The sequence below is a fragment of the Carassius carassius genome, chromosome 6 (assembly GCF_963082965.1).
Source record: "Carassius carassius chromosome 6, fCarCar2.1, whole genome shotgun sequence".
In the NCBI taxonomy this organism is placed as follows: domain Eukaryota; kingdom Metazoa; phylum Chordata; class Actinopteri; order Cypriniformes; family Cyprinidae; genus Carassius; species Carassius carassius.
The window spans coordinates 32,759,536-32,782,284 of NC_081760.1; the positions used below are offsets into that span (position 1 = coordinate 32,759,536).

The 22,749-nt window shown below is 37.1% G+C and overlaps 1 protein-coding gene across 4 annotated transcripts in view; it reads left to right on the top strand.

Moving 5' to 3' along the window:
- bcl9 (BCL9 transcription coactivator) overlaps window positions 1-22,749 on the top strand; it is a 114,736-nt gene that overhangs the window by 59,742 nt on the left and 32,245 nt on the right. For all 4 annotated transcript variants that reach the window (XM_059552735.1, XM_059552737.1, XM_059552736.1 and 1 more), the window contains exons 2-3: window positions 453-598; window positions 19,554-19,631. The gene's annotated coding sequence lies outside the window, so the exon portion shown is untranslated. The remainder of the gene's footprint in view (window positions 1-452; window positions 599-19,553; window positions 19,632-22,749) is intronic.

Genomic DNA, 22,749 nt, shown 5'->3' on the forward strand with positions numbered 1-22,749 from the left:
TTCGCCTTGCCACAGCATTCAGCAATAATTTGCAACTATTTGTCCCGAGTTGCTGTGCAATAAAGAGAAGCCCAACAGTTTTTTTCTCTTTTGTCTGAAATATTGCATACTGTGATATTTGAGAACAGTTTTTTTTTCTTTATTGGATTTTTAGTTTCTTGCTGCCGAATAATGTTGAACTACACTGGCATTATTTGGAACCTCGCTTACAAAAATGGCATCCTGTTTTTGCCCGCATTCCTACACTTTCCATGAAATCTCATCATCGCTTTTATGAGTTCCACATAATCTGAGTGCAACCAATTCTCATTGACATCTAAGAATAAATGCTCAAATAAGAAAATCGGTCTACAACCTCTACCTCTGACAAACATCTACTACTGTCTTCAGATCTTCTGTGGGTATGTGTATGTTTGTGGTCTGACTCTGAACTGCTTTTTTTTTCTCCACAGGTGTTCGGCTAGAGTCTGTGATCTCCTGAGCTCACTGGTTTAATCTACAGGAGAAGAGGCGCTCACAAATTTTCACAGTGGAAATTATTTGCATGGTCTTCAGATGAGGGAGAACGGGAGACTCTGAAACCTGAGGGGTGTTCGAGGTAAGTTAACTATAGTGCAGTGCACACACTGTCTTGTAATGTAAGCTTACACATTTAAGAGCTTTCTAAGGAACAAGGCAGCTCACTAGATTGATTTGAATGGTATATTGATTGATAGAATATCTATTTATTAATAGTGGAGTTTCTTCCATCAAATGCAAAAGGAGAAATTTAAGCGATATTCTGGCTGCAAATTTCCATGCTGTTGCAAAAAATGGAGACAAAAAGGAAATAAAAGCATCAGAAAAGTAGCCATGCACTATATTCCAGTTCATATAAAATCTTTGTCAAACTCACTGAAATTGAAGTCATTATTCACTGCTGATTCCTCAAGAACCAGATCAGTGTACTTTGTGAATGAATTGTTCATCTCGGTTTTGTTTATGTAAAATATTCAGTGAAAAGAATAATGTTATTGTTGTTATGACTTCAAGAGATTTGTGGTATATTGCACATTTGGTGCCTTTGCATTCTTGGTGAAGTTTAAAAGCTCCATTCCCAAATAATTGCAATTGCATGGAAGAGAATAAGGACATTATTTAAAATATCTCCATATTATATCATGAGGGTTTGGAGTAAATTATGACACCGTTTTCTTTTTTGAGTTAACTAACTCTTCCTTTGAGTAAAATTGTTTACATTCTGTCGGTGCATAAATGTGTAAAAATCCTATCCACTTAGCAACATGCTTTAAAAAAACACAACACCCTAGCATTGTGGTGTAGAGATTTGCATAGGGAAGCATCACTCACATTTTTTTTTTTTTGTAAATATAACTTTAATATATTATTTATTTAATGTATAATATAAAAATCTAATAAGACATAGGCTCCTTGATTTTCGTTTGGTTTTGATGATGATTATTTTCACTGTATAGGTGTTGCAACGCTCGTATGGAATTTATCTGCCATTTAAACATGCAAATGAAGTCGAAGTGAGTTTGGGAGAAAGTTTAAGGGAAACAATGATTTGATTGTTTCTTTTGATGCAATTGTAGTGTCTTGCTCTTTCAGTGTCTCTCCCATTTTCATATTTGGCAGATATTGCTGGTGTTCTGTATCACAGGCTTGGCTGTAGTTGTGGTATGCCCAGAGGTGACTGATGATAGCAACCTACTGTCTTTTGGCCAACAATAACTGTAGCCAATAACTGTTGGTGGATGAATAAACAAATGATCTTTGTCATCACGAATCACGAAAACACAAACATAATCAAAAATAAGATGTGGATGTGAAGTAAATTTTTTGTTTTAAAGGATTCCTTCACCCATTACATTTATATTTTTCATTGTTTATTTGCCGAACCATTTTCTTTGTAATTTAAAGAGCAGCTAAGACATTTGGATTAATATCCCCTTTTTTGTTAAAATGAAGAAAGAAGGTCATTTGGGTGTGAAAAAATGCCATTATTATTGGTTAGTTTTTTTATGGATAAAGTAATACTTTTATTTCAGTATAGGCCAAAATAGATTGACTTATTGATTATTCAACATTATTGACGATGTTGAAAAAATTGTCACCAAATAGTAGCACAATATTGTAATTGTTATTGTTTAATTATAATTGTTTTACATTCTCAATTAGTTTCAAGTGATTTTCCTTTTCATTTATTAGTTAGAATATGTATAACCAAAGTCCTTTTAGGCAAGTCGTGCCACTCTGCCGCCATCTTGGCAATGCCTCCGGGCAGCTATTTCAGAATAACAAGACCTATCTAAATGAATGGACAGAGAGTCAGAACTGCACTTTCACTGGTCACCGGGACATAAAAACTACATGTATAGAAACAGCAGTGAAATATGATAAAAATCGCTGAAAAATGTTGATGACTTTGCCCCAAAATAAGGTTTAAAACGCCTTTTTCCCCACAGGTTATACTTTACTACGCATGCGCAAGGGTTCCTCAACTGTGCGCATACGTCAGTGGAACCAGACATTAGGCTTAAATGTTTCCCGGCTTGACTGTTAAAAGCAGATGATTGGCTTTCCAGCGGGAGGGGCGGGACATGTGCACACAACCGCCATCTTTGCAGTTACGGGTTTACCTTATATAGTTGTATTGAGGATTGAGGAAGTGGCATGTCTCTTAAAAACTGTCTCTGGTATAACTCAATATTTTAATTAATGGTAAAAGATAAATGCCTACTGATTAATCTGCGAAACAATTGCTAAGTCGATTAGTCATTGTAATAATCATTAGATTAATCGATTATCAGAATAACTTGTTGCAGCCCTATGTTGAATCTTTGCCATATAATAGCATGGGAAGCTGAAATGGCCATGTATTTAAATGCAACTACAAATACTTTGTTTCACAGGGTTTGAGCAGAAGTTTGAATCACAAGTAAAAGTGATTTAATTGTAAAGGCTGAGACACACTAAGCCAACATCAACGAACTAGCGGCGGCGAAAGCTGACGAGATTGACGCCTCGTTGTCGGTAGAAAAGTTGTGCTTGAACAAACTACAGCCGACTTCAAACTAACACATGCATTCTGTGCTTTTGTGAGATGAATTAGCTGTCTATATCAGCAGCTATCAATAGAATATATTCATCATTCACAAGAATATGCGAGATATACACAGATATATGAAATGTAAACAAAGCAGCACTTTGCTAACCATTTTGAATATCAGTTATGTTGATAACTTTCCTTTAAGTGGCTCATGTTGTTATGAAAATATTTGCATATTGGAACACTTTGGTAAGATCGTGTAACATTAGAACAGTGTGTTCCACCTTCATTTACTTCACTTTCACTTTTTAATTCTCGTGCGTTGACTCATTCGCTTACCGAACAGTCAAATCAGAGTTCTGACGCTTGCAGACGGCTGCAACGCTGATTCAACATGTTGAATTGAGGAAATTGCCGCCAATGAGAGCTGACATATGAAACATATCAAACAAACTAGCCCGACGGACATTCTCCGATGACTGACCGTTGTCCCCAGCCTTAAGTACTTGACTTGTGAGTATATGAGTGAATGCTGATCATTGTCTGGATCTAAAAGTTTGGGTTTGAAGTATGAAGTGTTTCTTATACATATCAATGTGATCATCTGGCAGTGTTGAATATGGTTTGTGTACTTTTGAAGGCAAATGTCTGTATTAAACTTTGTGTGTGAGTGAGTTGGACACTGAAAGTCGAGTTCTCTTTGTACATTTTCAGACACCTGAATGCAGATTGCCAACCTGTAGTCATTGGTACAGGCTTTACGCCTGTCCTGCTTTGTTCGAGTAGAAAGGTCTTTAATGTGTGTGCTTTGAGTTCTGTCTGGAACCAGTATGGTGAGAATAGTTTATAGTGCTTGTTTATCTGTGAATTCTTTGCAATGACTTGCCCGTTTGTTTGTGTGCTCTTTGATTAGTACCATCCCCTCTTTCAGGTCTGTGTATATTAGTTTGTGGTTTGCCTTTCCTTTGCAGTTCATAATTAAAGGTGATTTTGATAAATGTGCAGGAGGATTTTATAAACCCCACTGGCCACAGCGGAAATCCTGTCCTTTAACCGGAGCTGGTCACTTCTCTTCATTGGTTGTCCTGTTGCCAAATATACATCACAGAATTATATATGAACATAATTGAGTATCATTTATCACTGCGGAACTTCTAAAACCCTGTTTAAAAAAAAATAAAAAATGTTATTAACAGTAACCTGTAGGTTAATCTGATATAACATGGAGTTCAGTGGAAAAGTCTCGACCAAAAATCCAAATGCTTGTTTTGCATAAAGTGGAAGCAAACAAGCAGGCTGTTTGTTTAAAATGAGCTGGTTTCTTCTGGAAAAATAGGATTTGCATGTGTAAATGTTCAGACTGTTTTCGCATTTCGTAGAGAGCTGAATGGTGAGATTTATTTTAATACCTTTAAGACCTCTGTGAAATCTTGTGTAGATGTATGCGTTTTCCATAATTTATCAGTTACACACAAATAGCTAATTTTAAAACCACTGCTTGATTGACAGATGAGTGCAATGGTTGATTGACATGAGGAGGTGGTCCTGCATCAGGATGCTTTCATGTAATTGCGATATGGACTATCCCACTAGGGTTTGGATTAGAAAACATTCTGGATGTGTTGTATGCAGGTCTCATCTTTTGTAATCTGATCACCCAAGACTGAACTTGCAAACGGGCCTAAACTGCATTACTCTCTTGTACACCTACATGGATTGATCTCAGTATGATCTAATTCAGTTTGTGTTAGACTAAGCAGAAGCCTGTACTTGTATTTGCATTGTGTTTGTTTACTTTATACCATAACCAAAATGTAGTGGTGTGATGATTTTTGCAGTTGTTTTTAACTCTTTTATACCATTCGTTACAGAAAAAGGCTAAAACCAGCTTATGCTGCCATGCAATAGTCCTGCCATAGTACGGTTTTGTGAGTGTAATTTTCTTTTCATTTGACCTTATTATGGTTGGTTAGCTGGTAGAATGTTGGGGAGTATATCTATTAAACAGTTCAGAAAATGCCCTGAAATTTAATTTGTTGTTGAAATTTGCAGATTAGAAGTTGAGTGTTAGTGTAATAGTGTAATCATTGTCTGTACTTGGACAGAATCTAGCAGCATTAAATCGACCTGCGGTTCACCAACTTTGTTAGCCAAATTGTAGCCTTAAGCGAATGAAGAGAGCAAGAGTTTCTATCTTCTGCTAACAACCTTTATAAAGTGGTAAAGTGCGCGCACATGATCAAATCTCTAGCATTTTGAAGGAAAAATCTTTTTATATCAGTATGAAATAGTTTTAAAAGTGATTAATTTACTAATAGTTTCATCATCAATATTGTATTTAAATTAGCTAATTACTTTGTCTGAAAAGTAATTTAATTACTCAGTAAGTACAATTTTTTTTAATTGTTTATTACTTAACAGATCTTTACTTTACGCCTCCCACATATGACAGATACTGGAAGTGAGAGAAAAGTGTTTATTACTTTTGAAATATGGATATTTTTTCTTATGAAACCGCATGGATTCACTGCAGGAGGCCTTTATTCAACTTTATTCACAGTTTATCTGCTGTTTTGTCCAAAAAAAAAAAAAAACAACAGACAAGAAATTGAATAGATTAACATCAGCAGAGTCATACTGGAAAATGGTGGAAATGGAAATTGATGTTCATTCATGTGTATTTCATGCTATAACTAGAAGGAAGAGATCGATTCACATAAGAACCACTAGAACTGAGGTGCTACAGCGATAGGTCACATTAAAGAGACATTTTATTATTTATTACTATTTATTGTTTGTAAAGCTGAGACTTAAACCAATAGTTTCATTCCAAAAGTAACCTGCTCTGTCTTGTTGGTCAGACCGCCTGTCATTCAAACTCCTGGTGAAGGGTGAAATCCCGCCTTACATTCCAGAAGCTGTACGTCACAGTAAGGAAGAAACGTCAGTTTCATGCCGACTTTAAGAAAATGTTTTAATTTATAAATGTGCCTTAGAAGAGAACATTACTGGTGTTGCACTGACATGTTAAGGTGTGTCAGTGCAAGTTTCATTCAGTTAATATGGCTCAGTAATTTAGTCTGGGACTAAGCTTAAGCCATGTCTGTGAAACCAGGGGTACATGTATCAAGCTATAAACATTAAACTTTTCAAAGCAATGAGTACAATATTTCATACACACCGAAATACTGTACATTAGCTGTCACAGATGTTTTGTCTGTATTACCATGCACTTCTTCATAAACAATATTCTGATATTTTATCAACTAAATTTTTATTGCTTAGCACATTGTAAACATCAGATAGTAGATCAGTAAACACTGATCTAAACATTCCTAGAGTGTAACATTCATCATGCTGAAGTATAAACATTCACATTACTTTTCAGTCTATATCATATTATATCTCATTTTTATTATATGGTAGCAAAATACCAGTGGGTTTCAAGCCACTGTCCCTTTTAATCACTGATAATGATCAGATAATGAGCTCTGAATCTGGAAAGACTACCTCGTGTTGGTTTCATACAGATTGATTTTAATTGGTTCATTTAAAAGACCCTTCAAGAGTTCTATAGACATTTCTCACATCTGTGTAACAAGTATTTGCAGAGTTTCAGTTCATTTTCATGCGTTTCAGAAAGTAGTTAATGGAGAATAAAACAGCAGAAAGCTGTTTTGTTTATTTTACAAAAGCACAATATTTTGTTGTTGTTGTCAGTGTACACAAATAAAAGTAGACCCTTTACAGATTTGATTGATTTCTTAGGATGTATTCACACTTGTCTTGTTTGGTTCGATTGAAACTAACTCTGGTTTGTTTCCCATTTTGGTGCAGATCTTTTTGACAGATGTGAATACACCAAACAACCGAACCAAGACCCAACTGAAGAGGTGGACTCGGTTCGGTTCCAAACAAAGTTCCAAACATTTAGTTTAAGGTGTGAATATGAACCGACCTCGATCTGACCCAACTGCAGAAAGCACTGCACCTTTTGATTTGACAGGCTCCCATAGTTGGAGTTGCATTATCGGAAAGTGTTGTGTTCGCTACATTTGCTAACGTGGCAATTGAAAATTGAGACATTTGCTCTGCGCATTGTGCATGTGTCTCTTTGTTAACACACCTGATTCAGATAATCAGCTTGTTAGAAGTGAGCTCCGTGCATGAACTGTGTTCCGATTGACATGGACATGGTCTCTACACAGTTTTCATTGCACCCTACTCCCTGAGCAGGGAAAATCTGTTGAAGTTTACTTCACTTCGGAACATTCATTCATGAATTAGCGTGATAAGTAATTGAATTAAAGTAACATGATACACCCAAAACTGGTCATGATACAATTAATATTTGATTCATCAATGTTTATCAACTTATGTCTTAGCAGTATATTTCAAAGCCCTAGATTGATGCAAATGTTTTCTTTTTTTTACTTTTGAAGCATTTGTATTCACATTTTTACTCTGCTTTTCATTTCAATATAAAAAATTAATAAATTAAAAAACATTTAGTCAACGGTAGTTGTAACCATATTTGCATTGGCAGTCTCAAGACTTTTTAGGGTTCTTTTGCAGGCTAGCAGTATTCGTAAGGTTTTTTTTTTTTTTTTTTTTTTTTTGAGGGAGTACTGCTCTCAGTAAGCAAGCGTCATTAAATGCTAATCATGGCCACCGGGTGCTGCGCTGCAGAAACGAGCTTTTTGGTATCACGGTTTCTCACTGGTGACCAAGTAACCCTGTCCTGACACAGTCTCGGTGGCTTCTCCCCTACAGGCAAGCGGACCATCTGTCCACCCTCACAGCTCTCATCCAGAGCAGCTTTAGGACTCTTGAAAGATTTTTTTTTAATCTGCGCAAAACCATACTGCGCTGTTAATCTTAATGCGCTTGGTATTTTCCAAAGCTTATTTTTGGAATTGGATATTAGGACCCGGGATACTCCTTAAGCTTTTGTACAGACAGTGTTTTTGTTTTGTAATATTGTCAAGCTACTGTGCAGTTGGATTTTGAAATAATATTGATTCATGTAGACAAAGCCGCCAATCATCTTGACTGTGTTGGCTTACTTATTCACCAAGTATTTTTGAGTGTCACACAGACAGTGCAGAGGAGGGATGGGAATCATAAGTAATTCAATGATTCTAGTTCTGATTCCTAAACCATTACATGTAATGATTATTTTAGTACTTTTGAGTAGGTGATTTAGTAAGTCTCCAGTAGGTAAGTGCAGTGAGTCAAGTATCACTGTTAAATGGATTCAATCTTTAAATTGATTCAAACCAGTAATTAATGGTTAACCCATTCATGAGTCATTTGTTTATGAATCAGAATGCACAGAACATGATTGTGACGTGACATACAGATTGCTGCATCCAAATGTGTACTTCCGCACTATATAGCAGACTTCTTCAGTTTTCTGATCTGTGCACAGAGAGCCACCTCATAGATTAGTTTGAGGACAAATGCACCCAAAATTATGTAAAAATATCCAAAACATATTAATTTAAAAGTTTAAACAAAATGAAAGGCAATAAGTAGCCTATTGGCCTATGTTGTGTTTGTATCTATTTTTGCTCTCTTCTCAAACATGCTTAAGGAAAAGGAAACTTGAGATGGCAGAAAACGGTACCGGTTTTCTTTATTTTACAAAAACGCAATGTTTTGTTTTAACTGTGTGTACATAGATTAAAATAGACTCTTTACAGTTTATGTATTTACCATTAATGACAGATTATTTTATTTTGTTTTCACAGATGTAAGGAAGCAATTCAAGCGATCATGCCACTGCCTCACGCATGTAGAAGGAACCAATTTGTTTTTAATCACAAATTTTAGACTAATAACAAACTAAATACAGTGTGCCATCTCAGCTCTGACATCATGCTTAACTATATTGACTGTACTTGAGTCTACAGTGGAAAGGTGTTAAGGTTGTTGTTGTTTTTTTTGGCTTCTGCCTTCCTACCCCCCCCCCCCCCACTCTCTTTTTCTCCTTCAGAAATAATATCATGTGCTAACAAGACTGATCTCTCTTTTTTTTTCCTGTCCTTTTGTGAGGATATGGTACTGGTGGGGGGAACTGCTGACCTAAAGCTTTGTCATTTATGGTGTTTGTGTTCACAGTTTCAACCTCTGTGGGATATGGAGAGGTCCAGCTGTGCCAGCTTGCACCCAAAATGCCAAGAGCAGTTTGGGCCAGAGCATCTGTGTGCCAGTTCATAAGTGTGTGTGGGGGGGTTTGTGTGCTAGCCTGCTAAATGGACCCGAATTTAACTGTGTCATTTTGTTGGATGACCGTTTGTGTTTTTTTGTGTGTGTGTCCTGAAAATTTGGATCTATATGAAAAAGAAAAGCATATTACAAGAGTGTTTTGATAGTTAATGTGAAGTATTCCATACTATAGTGTCTGTTTGGTATGGGTCAAGATGTCAAGGGGAAGTCGTGGCCTAATGGTTAGAGAGTCGGACTCCCAATCGAAAGGTTGTGAGTTCGAGTCCTGGGCCGGCAGGAATTGTGGGTGGGGGGAGTGCATGTACAGTTCTCTCTCCACCTTCAATACCACGACTTAGGTGCCCTTGAGCAAGGCATCGAACCCCCAACTGCTCCCCGGGCGCCGCAGCATAAATGGCTGCCCACTGCTCCGGGTGTGTGCTCACAGTGTGTGTGTGTGTTCACTGCTCTGTGTGTGTGTGCATTTCGGATGGGTTAAATGCAGAGCACAAATTCTGAGTATGGGTCACTATACTTGGCTGAATGTCACTTCACACTTTTTTTTTTCCACTTTTTTTTTTTTTTTTTTTTTTTTTTTTTTTTTTTTTTCAATCAAAACGGAAATACTTTTTCTTAATTTAATTTCTGTGGAAGAAAGCCCCAGCTCTTATCTATAGTTAGAAGTATTTGTTCATTTACCTATTAATTTAAAAAGTTTATCAATCTTGCTATAAAAATACCTTTAAATGCTGACATGGCATAAGACAAAAAACTTTTTGTAACTGCACATTATTATGTTGTGAAGCTGATATTCACTCTGAAAAGTTTGAATTATTAAAAATTGTTTTATTATTATTATTTTAAGTGTTTAAAGAGCAGGTCATATATATATTTTTTAAATATCTCATTTGCAGTTTATAACATGGCTATCCTTAAATGAAAACAATCTACAAAGTTAATCAAAAAAGTGCATGATAAAGATACTGTCTCTCAAAAGAGAGAGTCAACTCAGAGTCGCCTTAACGAGTCGTCATATTTTCGAATCTTTTGCCTGTTACCGGTATACATCACTTGGTAACACATTTGCATAATCCCCGCCTGCCCGTGAAATACAAACAGAGTCTGACCTGCCCACAATCACTTCTGCTATTAGTGTGCTTACGTTGATCATGTTGAGAAGACGCTGTGTTCAAGAATACAACAGAAATACAATTCGAACTTTTTGTTTTGTGCATGTCGTTTTATCACGGACTGCTTGTCTAATCTTGGCTTTTATCTTCATTGGCTTCTAATCTTATTTTGGACTAACAAGCTCTCCGATCCACAACTCGTAAGTACCATTGATACGTTATGTGTACATTTTTCAAATGAGTGTTCAAAATATCAAGTTTTTGTTCTAATGTATGATGTATTCTAGTGTAGCTTTAGGTTTCCAGGTAAAGCACATAACTGTATTACTAAAGTAGTTCTGATAATTCGCTGTGAACCCACTATTTTTTTTAAGAATGTTGATTATTGTAGACTGATGTTGTTCTAATTCGTTTAATAACAAATGTAGTGTAGTACACAGACTTTATAATAATTGTGAAATTGCTGTTTATTTTGCTGCACTGGCAGTTACAGGGTTAATTCGGGAGAGACGAGTGATTAGAAGTGGGCACGGTTCGCTTGTGTAAGTGATTTTGTATTTTGTTTTTATTATAAGAAAATATTGGAGCACTATATTGTTTTATGTAAAGGTGCGTTGTCAATGGTAGCGCTGGCTAACTGGCTCAATGACTCCACTCTGTACCAATCACAACATGCATGGCCAGCTGACCAATCAGAGTAGAGTAGGCTTATGGAAGGGAGGGGTTTGCTCAGAACTTGCTTGGAACGAATCGTTTCCTAATCATTGGCATATGACTGTAATATTAACTGCGTGTTCTGAGAAAAAGGTTTTCTGACCTTAGATGAATTTAGACCTGTTGTAGGGGACTCCAACACAATATTAAGACACTTTAAAATGTCATATGACCTGCTCTTTTTTTTTTCCTGTGTCTTGAAAATTATTGTATACATATTTACATTAAGTCATTTAGCAGACACTTTTATCCAAAAGTATATACTGTGTGTGTGTGTGTGTATATAGTCCAGAACAGTAATATCAATGCCAGTGTTATTTTAGTATTATTTTGATACTATTATTTTTTTTTATTAATGTAATTTGTTTAAAAATATATATACATGCATACATACAGTGGGTACAGAAAGTATTCAGACCCCCTTAAAGTGTTTCACTTTGTTATATTGTAGCCATTTGCTAAAATCATTTAAGTAATTTTTTTTCCTTATTAATGTGAACACAGCACCCCATATTGACAGAAAAACACAGAATTGTTGACATTTTTGCACATTTATTAAAAAAGAAAAACTAAACTATCACATGGTCCTAAGTATTCAGACCCTTTGCTCAGTATTTAGTAGAAGCGCCCTTTTGATCTAATACAGCCAGGAGTCTTTTTGGGAAAGATGCAACAAGTTTTCACACCTGGATTTGGGGATCCTCTGCCATTCCTCCTTGCAGATCCTCTCCAGTTCTGTCAGGTCAGATGGTAAACGTTGGTGGACAGCCATTTTCAGATCTCTCCAGAGATGCTCAATTGGGTTTAAGTCAGGGCTCTGGCTGGGCCATTCAAGAACAATCACGGAGTTGTTGTGAAGACATTCGTATAGCTGTGTGCTTGGGGTCATTGTCTTGTTGGAAGGTGAACCTTGGGCCCAGTCTGAGGTCCTGAGCACTCTGGAGAAGGTTTTCATACAGGATATCCCTGTACTTGGCCACATTCATCTTTCCCTCGATTGCAACCAGTCGTCCTGTCCCTGCAGCTGAAAAACACCCCCACAGCATGATGCTGCCACCGCCATGCTTCACTGTTGGGACTCTATTGGACAGGTGATGAGCAGTGCCTTGTTTTCTCCACACATACCCTATTTATTTTTCACAACTCCATGGGGGCTTTCATGTGTCTTGCACTGAGGAGAGGCTTCCGTCAGGCCAGTCTGCCATAAACCCCCGACCGGTGGAGGGATGCAGTGATGGTTGACTTTCTACAACTTTCTCCCATCTCCCGACTGCATCTCTGGAGCTCAGCCACAGTGATCTTTGGGTTCTTCTTTACCTCTCTCACCAAGGATTTTCTCCCCCAATAGCTTAGTTTGGCCAGACGGCCAGCTCTAGGAAGGGTTCTGATCATCCCAAACGTCTTCCATTTAAGGATTATAGAGCCCACTGTGCTCTTATGAACTTTAACGGCAGCAGAAATTGTTTTGTAACCTTGGCCAGATCTGTGCCTTGCCACAATTCTGTCTCTCAGCTCTTCAGGCAGTTCCTTTCACCTCATGATTGTCATTTGCTCCGACATGTACTGAGCTGTAAGGTCTTATATAGACAGGTGTGTGGCTTTCCTAATCAAGTCCAATCAGTATAATCAAACACAGCTGGACTCAAATGAAGGTCTGTAGAACCATCTCAAGGATGATCAGAAGAAATGGACAGCATCCTGAGTTAAATATGAGTGTCACAGCAAAGGGTCTGAATACTTAGGACCATGAGATATTTCAGTATTACTTTTTTAATAAATCTGCAAAAATGTCAACAATTCTGTGTTTTTCTGTCAATATGGGGAGCTGTGTGTATATTGAGGAAAAAAATGAACTTAAATGATTTTAGCAAATGGCTGCAATATAACAGAGTGAAAAATTTAAGGGGGTCTGAATACTTAAAGTGCCCACTGTGTGTGTGTGTGTGTGTGTGTGTGTGTGTGTGTGTGTGTGTGTGTGTGTGTGTGTGTGTGTGTATGTATGTATGTATGTATGTATGTATGTATGTTTCATTTTCCAGTTAGTACATTGAGTTAATCTAAATAAAGTAAACTTTTTTTCCCATTAAATGGGAAAAATAAATTGAAAGCTTTATTTTATTTTGGTAATGTTTCTTTTATGTTAGGGGATATTTATATCTTTTTAGTTTTACATTTTTTTTTTTCCATTTTAAAAACTTGTTCTGCTTTCTTGCCTTCTGTTGCACTTTGTGTTTTTAAACAAAGTCTTATGTAAACAGTCAGTTATACAGGGCTTCCTTAAGACCTGTTAGTGCACTAATTGTTCAGGCAACCAATTGATAGTTCGATTTTTAAAATGTATGCTGGGACTGTTGTGCACCTGAAGTATTCTATGTATGTGTGAAAGAGCAAGAGCATGCTCATTTTCTCCAGTTATGTGTGAATGCATGCATGCACGTGCACACACTTACGTGCCAGTGCACATCGCCCTTCTCACCAGCTGGTCGTCTGACATCATGTCACCATGGCGCCAGGCCTTTGGCGGCCTGTAGAAGCCTGCAGCACCATGCCAACAACACACACACAGAAACAGGAGTTTAGTCTTGCATTTAAGGAGCGGGAACACCATGCCAACTCTGGTAGCCAAGCAGGAAAGCCTGCAGACACTCACACACACACATTCACACAGGAGCGAGTGTGATCCATGTCAGCAGTGGTCTCAGATCAGGAGAGCTCACTTCACTAGACAGACACAGACACTCCACTGAACAAAGGAACATACACGACCAAGAGTGCAGTGCTGCATTAGACAGAATGAGGAGGAGAACGGATAGAGGCACTGAACATTTGTCTACTGTTTAAGTTTGCAGGGTTCAGGCCGGGCCTGCACAGTTTACGGCTAATGCGTTTGGAAACTGTTCAGGCACTGTGGAGGAAACAGACATATGCCTGGAAGAAGTGGGCATTTGAACATTTTAAACAGCATGTGGGTATTGTGTAGAGCAGTTTTTTTCAGGCTGGGGTCTTTTGGAGTTGAGAAATACAAAAATTACACTGCAAAAAGCAAAATAGTAGAATGCAAACACAACCTTACACATTCTGGGGTTAATGAAAGTTGTTTTTGGTTACAAAGAGTTTGAGAAACCATGGTGTAAAAAGGATATCTGCATTTTTTGATGAGAGTAAGTCCGCAGTTTGACCTCAACATCAGTGAAACTTGTATAAAAAAAAAAAGTTTTTTATTTATTTTATATTAATTTTAGTTTAGTTTATTTTCCAATTCATCCAAACCCCTTTTCCTAAGAAAGATTGCAGGGCTGTTGCATTTTGTGATGGAGGCTAGGAAACACTTTGGATGGTTTTTGTTACTGGTTTGGTTTTGTTGTGTTTTTGTTATGCCGAGTTCACACTGCACAATTTCAAACTCGTCGGATCGCCGTTGTTTTCACACTGCGCGACCTTCTGGGGTAGCATTCAGTTGCTGCTGTGTTCACATTGCACAAAAATCGGCGACAGGGTGTTTCACACTGTGTGACATAAAAATCTGGTCCACGAACTAGGTTTCACAACAAAACACATGCGAGAAGTGATAAGGAAACCGATTATGCAGGAGGGAGATGCATGGAACAGGGATTGGGTGTTCTTATATGGATGTTGTGACTAGTCAAGCAAATGTTTGTGCTCGTTTCTGTATGATATAATTATTTATATATCTAGTAAAATACCTATATTCTGATCTGTTACTCCTTGAACTTCCATCTGCCCTGTATCTTGGTATCTCATTGGCTGTAGGTCATCTCCAATGTAGTTTTCAGTCAGAAATAATTTCACACAGCATGATTATGAATCGCTGACAGCTCCAGATATTTAGCATGCCAAGCATTCCCTCGGGGATCGCGTCTTTAAAGCTGCAGTCGGTAACTTTTGACGCTCTAGCGGTTAATAAACAGAACTGCCTGCGTCTTGTGAAAGGACATTGTAGCCGGAGCTACTTCTCTCTGTTTATGTCTATGAAGAATCACAAAGGTACTGGGTTACTCCGCCACGGTACCCATGAAGCAATCTTAAATAGTCCGAATATAAACACTTATTATAGATGTACCCTAGTGATTCAGGACAGGCTAAAAACACGGTTTGGAAAATGGATTCATGGTGTATTCGCTTATTATATACAATTTGTAAATCTTGAACACAAAAAAAGTTACGGACAGCAGCTCTGATTGGTTGTTTCTTACCGGGAGCGGTCGAATTTCTGCAAATGGCAATAGGACCACTGGGAGGAGCCAGAGGAGCTTGATTTTTTTTCTTGATTCATATTCTACTGTCAGGACATAATGACAGGTTTCACAAATATATTTTTACAGAAGTTACCTACTTCAGCTTTAATTTACACTGCCTGATTGTCACTTGCGTGAACGAGCACTGATTTGCCTCCGATTTCGAGCATTTGTCGGTGATTTCGCAAAACCTGTCAGCGAGTGAAAAAGCACTTACTACTCAGACCTGTAGTTAACTGACAAGCTACACAAATACCGCGCCATAATCGCAGATGAATCCCATTCAGTTATGAACACGATATTGAGTAGCTTGTCAGTGAACTATGGCTCTGTGTAGTAAATGCTGCTCCAATTGAAAGCAGGTGATGGAAATTTTTTTGGCTTTACTGATAAGACACGCATGACAATTGCATGCGATCAATCGTGCAGCCCTAGTTTTTGTTTTGATCTAGGATCAAACTTCCTGTTGTTGATACAATACCTTTATGCTTTCTAGATAATCAATTGCATAGTACCCTGTCTTTCTTTGGGAGGGCCATAGGCTTATTTTTTTGTCCTGCTGTACTGGACTGAGATGAAATCATTGTCTTCCAGCAGTAGGCAAGCGTATAGTTTCTACACCAGTCCTCTTTAAACAGATGTGTGGAATGCTGTTGTGAAAGCGCCGTACAGCATATGGTTAAATCATACCGTGTTTGCTTGCATCACTGTCTGCTTATGGGAGGCTGGGTCTATGTGTGTTTGCACACAAAAGAACCTGTAATTTGAGGCAACGATATCTGACAGACTCATGACGGCACCCAGTTATGGTACATCTCATTTACGTCATGCGTTTGTTAGCTTGTCTGTGTGCATGTCTTCCATCACCAAGCTCAATGAGGATACAACGTAAGCCTATAATTTGCACATAAGTATAAAAATGTAATAAAGATAGACTATAATAAAACACTGGGGGTAGATACAGGCGAGCTGAAGGATGTTTTTAGGTCTTGAATGAGGGAAGCCAGCAAACACCTTGAAGGGATTGACAGAAGGCAAGGATAGTCCTAAATGTTTTGTGAGATTGTTAAAAAGTTATGAGTGTTGTTTATGATTTCATTGAGGATTTAAAGGAACAATTACCCCATAAAGAAAATTTTCATTAATTACATCCCCCATCTTTTTGTTCTAAATAGTGGAGCAGAGGTTTTCAACCTTTTGTCTGTTTTGCTTTTTTATAGCATTAGAAAATAAAGTGAGTGTGAGTGGAATAGATTTGTGATTAATCATAATGAACAACTAGTCATGGTACTAAACTAACTATCCAATTAGGGGCTAGTTAACTAGTTGTTGTTGTTGTTGTTGGTGTGTGTGTGTGTGTGTGTATTTAAAGAAATTGTTTTACCATGTGAGTTAACCATGTCTTATCACGTAAGGCAACCAGGTTCTGGTCTGGAAAAATTGTTTTTGTGGATGTTTATGTAGTAGACATATGAAATAGTTTTTTGATGTGTTTATCTCATACACAGAATCTGCTTTTGCAGTCACATTAGGTCAACATCTATCTCACTCTCTTTTTCCTAAACACATTTAAGTCACACTATGTGGTGACCATAGAAGAATCTGAAATCTGCAGTTGTTCGGTCTCTGGTAGTGGTTTAACATCACTTTGGAGCTCGTGCTGAATGTGACTTCCTCAGATAATATGGCCAATTGATGTCACATCAGGAGAAATAATTTCGCTGTTAGGAACAACAGAGAAATGGTTCTCATGTGGAGATGCACAGTTTCTCCCTGCTTGATTTGGTATAATATTCTGCTGACCCAGCTATATGCCTTTTTACTTGATATTGATGCTCACATTTTTTAAAAACCCACATATGTGGTCGACGAGGCCTGGTGAATCGTGCACTTGCTTCAACAAATAGCGTGCAGGAATCTTTAAATTCACAATGCCATTCCTATGCTGCAATTCTATCCATTCAAAACTAGTACGAAAAGGCAATCATCACGAGTTGACCGTGACAGTGAGCCAGATATTTAAAATGCAGGAAGTTGGGATGTTAATTTGAACCGGTTAAACATTAACAGACCGTTAAGAATTTTGACTGATTAATACAATCAGTTAAACGGATGAAAAATTTATTTTCAATAATTTATCCAAATATTTTAAAATGTTTGCTGCATGGGTAAAAATGCTACGCGTTTTTAGAGAGTAAAAAAATATGAGTCACATTTTATTATTTCATTCAGAAATGGGCCTAATGCCGACGCGACAAGCCAGAATGAATTCATTTGGGCTAAAATTAAACTGAAACCAATGTTGGGTCTCTCATTCGACACAAAATCAAATGTTTCCATATTCGGGATGTAGGCCTATTTGAATGCCAAATTATTTATTATAACCTACTTCACTCGCGTTCCCATCGCCACGTAAAACAAAATGTTTTACTCAATCACTTGAGTGTTTTCCTTCTAACAGTGGAAGCAACTAGTCTACTCCTTTCAGTCATAAAGATAATCGGAATTGTAAACGGTTTGCCTTTGTGTACATTCACAATAAAAACAAATATTTGTGAGTAAAATAATCTCATATAGGCCTATTTATTCAATATAAATAGCGTAGCTTTATTATGTTGTTCTCCTCTCACAGGAGCGCTGCAGGTGCGTGATGTGATATGAAGATCATGTGAATCCTCATGTTCTGTTGTTTGCTGCTTTTTGTGCATGTAAAATGAATCCCCAGGAAACAAATGTCAGTATTTTTAATGGGTCACAGACATTTATCCTTTCTAATTTAATTCAATTTTAATTAAAAATCTTGTCGGTTAACTGTTAATAATCGGTTAATAAGCGTCGGTGGCCAGTTAGTAAAAATAACCGAAAAGGAACATCCCTAGCAGGAAGTCTTTTTTAATGACTTTGGGGGAAAGAGGAAGCTGGTTGTAGATCAGCTCCTGTTTGGAGTAGGAAGTGACCTCATTAGATGAGGAAGCTTCTGATGGGATTTAGAGCATCACACTGAAACAAAACAATGCATCATTTCTTTACAACATTATATTGTCTGCTTTTTGTCTAAATGTGGGCTTTGAAGCTCAGTTTTTAACTGTAGGCAACGCGTGTTTGCATCAGTGCTTGAAATCTTTGAAGTTCTTTCATGTATTATTTCTATGAGTTTATTATATTTGGGGACACCCACACAGACTCATACTTTCTCTTTCTCTCTCGTTCATTCATCTGCTCTTGAACTGAAAGGTAAAAGCTTACTGATTTCATCAGGCTTCATCTTCATGCTGCTCGTTTTAATGCAGTGGATGCATACAGTGTCCAGTGGCTGACAATCTCCAAAAAGAAAAAAAAGCACCAAAAAATAGACCAAATGTCTTCTGAATCATAAATTGGCATTCAAAAGTTTGGGGTTGGTAGATTTATTTATTTTTGTTAATGAAGTTTCTTATGCTCTCCAAGGCTGTATTTATTTGATCAAAAGTACAGCAAAAACAGTAATATTATGAAATATTACTACAAATATAAATAATGGTGTTCTGTTTTAATAATCTTTTAAAATGCAAAATTACATTTTCAGATTTTTTTTTCTTTAGGTTTCCTTGATGAAAATGTATTTGCAATAAAAATCTTTTGTAACATAATAAAAAACTTTTGTCACTTTAGATTTATCTAATGCATCCTTGCTTAATAATAATATTAATTAATAAAAAAAATAAAATAAAAAATCCCCCCGGCCCCAAACCTTTTAACAGTAGTTTATTCAAATGCATTTGCTGTAATTGACACATCACCTGGAGCATTACATCTTGATCAGCAAGTTTGGATATGTGCAGATGCAACTGACATTTCAGAGCTACTGCTGACGGCTAGATTTTAATGAAAAGAGTGAAATCAAACAGGTATTAAATGACATAAATGTTGATTTGGCTGAACTATTTCTTTCACAGGTTTCATTATTACAGCATATAGTGTGAGCGTGAGAGCGGGTTTGACAAGCTTGAAAATTAGTTATAATGATACACTTCTCAAAGAAGTGTCATTCAATCAAAAGCTGCTTCACCCATCTATTATTAATCAAGTCTATTCTGCAGATCTGGCTTTAACACACTACTCTTGCCTCTTAAAGCATTTTCTCAGTGGTGTAACACTGGTCCTCAGAGTGTGTTTAATAAATGTGTTATTCTCTCTCTCTCTCTCTCTCAGATCGTTGTGCGGTTGGTGGTGTTCTGTTGCAGTCAGTGCAGTCATGGCCACAGCTATATCGTGACATAGAGGGACATGGTGAGTTCAGCTTACACTTCTTGTTTTCATGGCTTTAAGACATCCATGTCAGACAATTCAAAAGTTTGGGGTCTGGGAGAATTTGTAAATATTTTTGAAAGAAGTCTCATACTCTCCATGGCAGCATTTATTCGATACAGTAAAAACAATAATACTGTAGCCTATTATACATTTTTTTTTTAAAGAAGTGTTTATTATATTTGAAAATGTATTCATGTAATAATGGCAAAGCTAAACTACTCCGGGCTTCAGTGTCACATGATCCTTCAGAAATCATTCTAATATGCTGATTTGGTGCTTAAGAAACATTTATGATTATCGTTGTTGAAAACATTTGTGCTACTTAGTGTTTTTGTGGAAACTTTTTTTTTTTCAGGGTTTTTTAATGTATAGAAAAACAGCATTTAAATGAAATCGAAACCATTTGTAACATTTAACAGTGTCAGTTTAATAGGGGCGTGGGCAAATAATCCCAATATTCAATCTGTAATTATTATTCGAAAAATAAAAACACTAAAATGTTACTTCGTGTTGCTTTTCTGGCCTTAAATGCAGGGAATCCATGATAAATCCCAGGTGCGCAAACAAAAGTCAGTTAGAACTACAGCACTGGGTCGCGCTGTGGAGCGTGTTGGAGAATGTCATTGTCTGCGTCGTGAAGTTTGGAATTACTTTGATCAATTTAATCAGTGAAACTGAGTTATCATGATATCGCCACCACAATGAGAAATCACATGAAATAAATTCATCCAAACACCAGCTGACTGAGGAAATGCATGCAGCGTGACTGCATGTAAGCACAGCTGTACCCGAGTGAGCCGAGAAGAGGGCTTATCTGAAATGATTTTGAGCAATTTTCGCAAAAGATTGCAAATTTTCATAATTGCAATGGAACGAATCTGCGCTACTAGTTTGGGCTGCTCGAGCCGGAGCCCCAGGCTGATCTCGATCACACGACACAGTTATACACAGCGCCGGGAGATACAATGAAGAAAGCAGTCGAATTCACCACAGAAACAACATCTCTGTGTAATCTTTTGAGAAGCAGTCAAATTCAGCGAAGAACTCCGTTAAAGCTACAGATATCAGAACAAACGCTACTGATGTGGAAACCAGGAAAAACATTGTTCAATGGACAAAATCTCCACCATTGACCATGGATTTAACATCAAACTACAGGGACAACTTGTGGCAGAAATGGTCTAATGTTTTCGAGTGATTTTAAATGCTTCACACAACTTTTCCCAGCAATTCAATGCTTTAAGTATTACCGAATTTGAAAGTTATTTTTAATATGATGATATTTGTTCATCCTTAATAGGTTTTCCCCATGTATAAAACTAAAAGTTTTATAATGTAGCAAAGCAAAAACTTATTTAAAAATAAAAAAAAATATTCAATTACCACTAGTAGATGGCTGCAGAGAAGTACTTAAAGGCCATTTCCACTCCCAATATAGCCTATATATTTTTGTATTCATTAAATTATATTTAGACATCATGAATGACAGTAATAAAAGTACATTTTATCAGATGTAATATATATTTATTACATCTGTAAGACGTCTGCTAAAGATCAGGGAATCATCTGCTGTGTAATCTGATAAAGCTCTCAGCAGTTTTACATGCATTCTAATAAATGTCCATTTGACATCTGACAGGAAACATCTTCGAGACGTACTGCAGATGAACAAGCACTCTTAAAAATACATCTTGCATATGTAAATGCAGACATTGTTCATAAATGGTGACAAAAACTTAATTAAAAAAATAACTTCATTTTTGTTAAACGTCATTTAAATTAACAAATATTTTAATATTACTTTTTTTTATGAGCCCAAATAATTTTTTAGAAAAATACCCATCCCTACAATTCAATGCATCCTTGCTGTATAAAAGTTTTAATTTCTTAAAAAAAATGCTATCTCCTTTAAAATGTGATAACTGTAATGCATGGCAGAAGAGCACTTCGCAGCACTTCGACCTCGGCGCTGTAATATCATCACTCCTGAAATCTACTCACGTTGGTTGTATGATATTGATGATATTACTGCGCCGAGGTTGAAGTGTTGCGAAGTATTCTTCCGCCATACATAGTCATAGTTTTTATCCGCATAGGAAATCGCCACTGTTTATTTTGTATCACCATACTTACTCGTGTAACTACTCGTGTAACCGTTTTTATATAGGGAAAACATGGAAGTGTTAGGTAGCTTCTAAATTTATCCCCGTTTGGATCCCACGGAATGAATGGTGCTAAGCTAAACGCTAGCATAGTGGCGCCACACGCTACAGCGATTGAGTGCACGCACTGAGATGGGAGAGGTACGTATCAACTCGTCTAATTTGAGGGAAGAACAGTGGAATATGGAAAAACGGTGGCGTTTTCCTTTAAAGAATGTGGCTAGCCAAACAGTTGACAGTAGCCACTGATTGCCTTGGTAGTTTTTTTTTTTTTTTTTTAATCAGGAAAATATAAGCACGACAATATAAGCAACTAAACTGTTTTGACAGAATTTTAATTTTGGTATGAACTCTTATTCACCAGACATGAACCTAGGAACCTCTTTAGATACAGCGGAGTAGTCATTTTGAGCTACAGATCCACAAAGAATGGATGAATATGATTCAGTCATGGATTGTGGTTTAAGTTTGAAGTCGGCAACTCCTGCTGCAGGCATCTCTGCATTCAAGCTAAACTATGACATGAAGGTTACTTAAAGGGTGTCCTTAGAATTATGACTTGTAGATATTGTACATTGGGACCATTTTTCAATCTGATTTGCAGCAGCGTATGGCATTCCTCAGATGGATCAGGGGACTAAAGAAACTTGGATGGATGATGTGATAGTATGAGCCCTCCTGATTCTCTGTAAAACTTAGTGGTTATGATCAAAAATGTTCTGGCCTCTTTATGGATCCCAAAAGCGATAATTCTAGGTCAGAATTGTTTTGGTTTTGGCTCTAATAATGGAAGTGTTTTTTTTTTTCTCCACTCTTTAAGTGTCTCTTCTCTTGTCAGTTGAGAGAGTTTTTGTCTTTAAGAGAAATATAGCTCAATGTATTGAAGCACTCCTGATTAACTGAATTGTCTTCAGCTTTACTTTTGCAGCGCATTG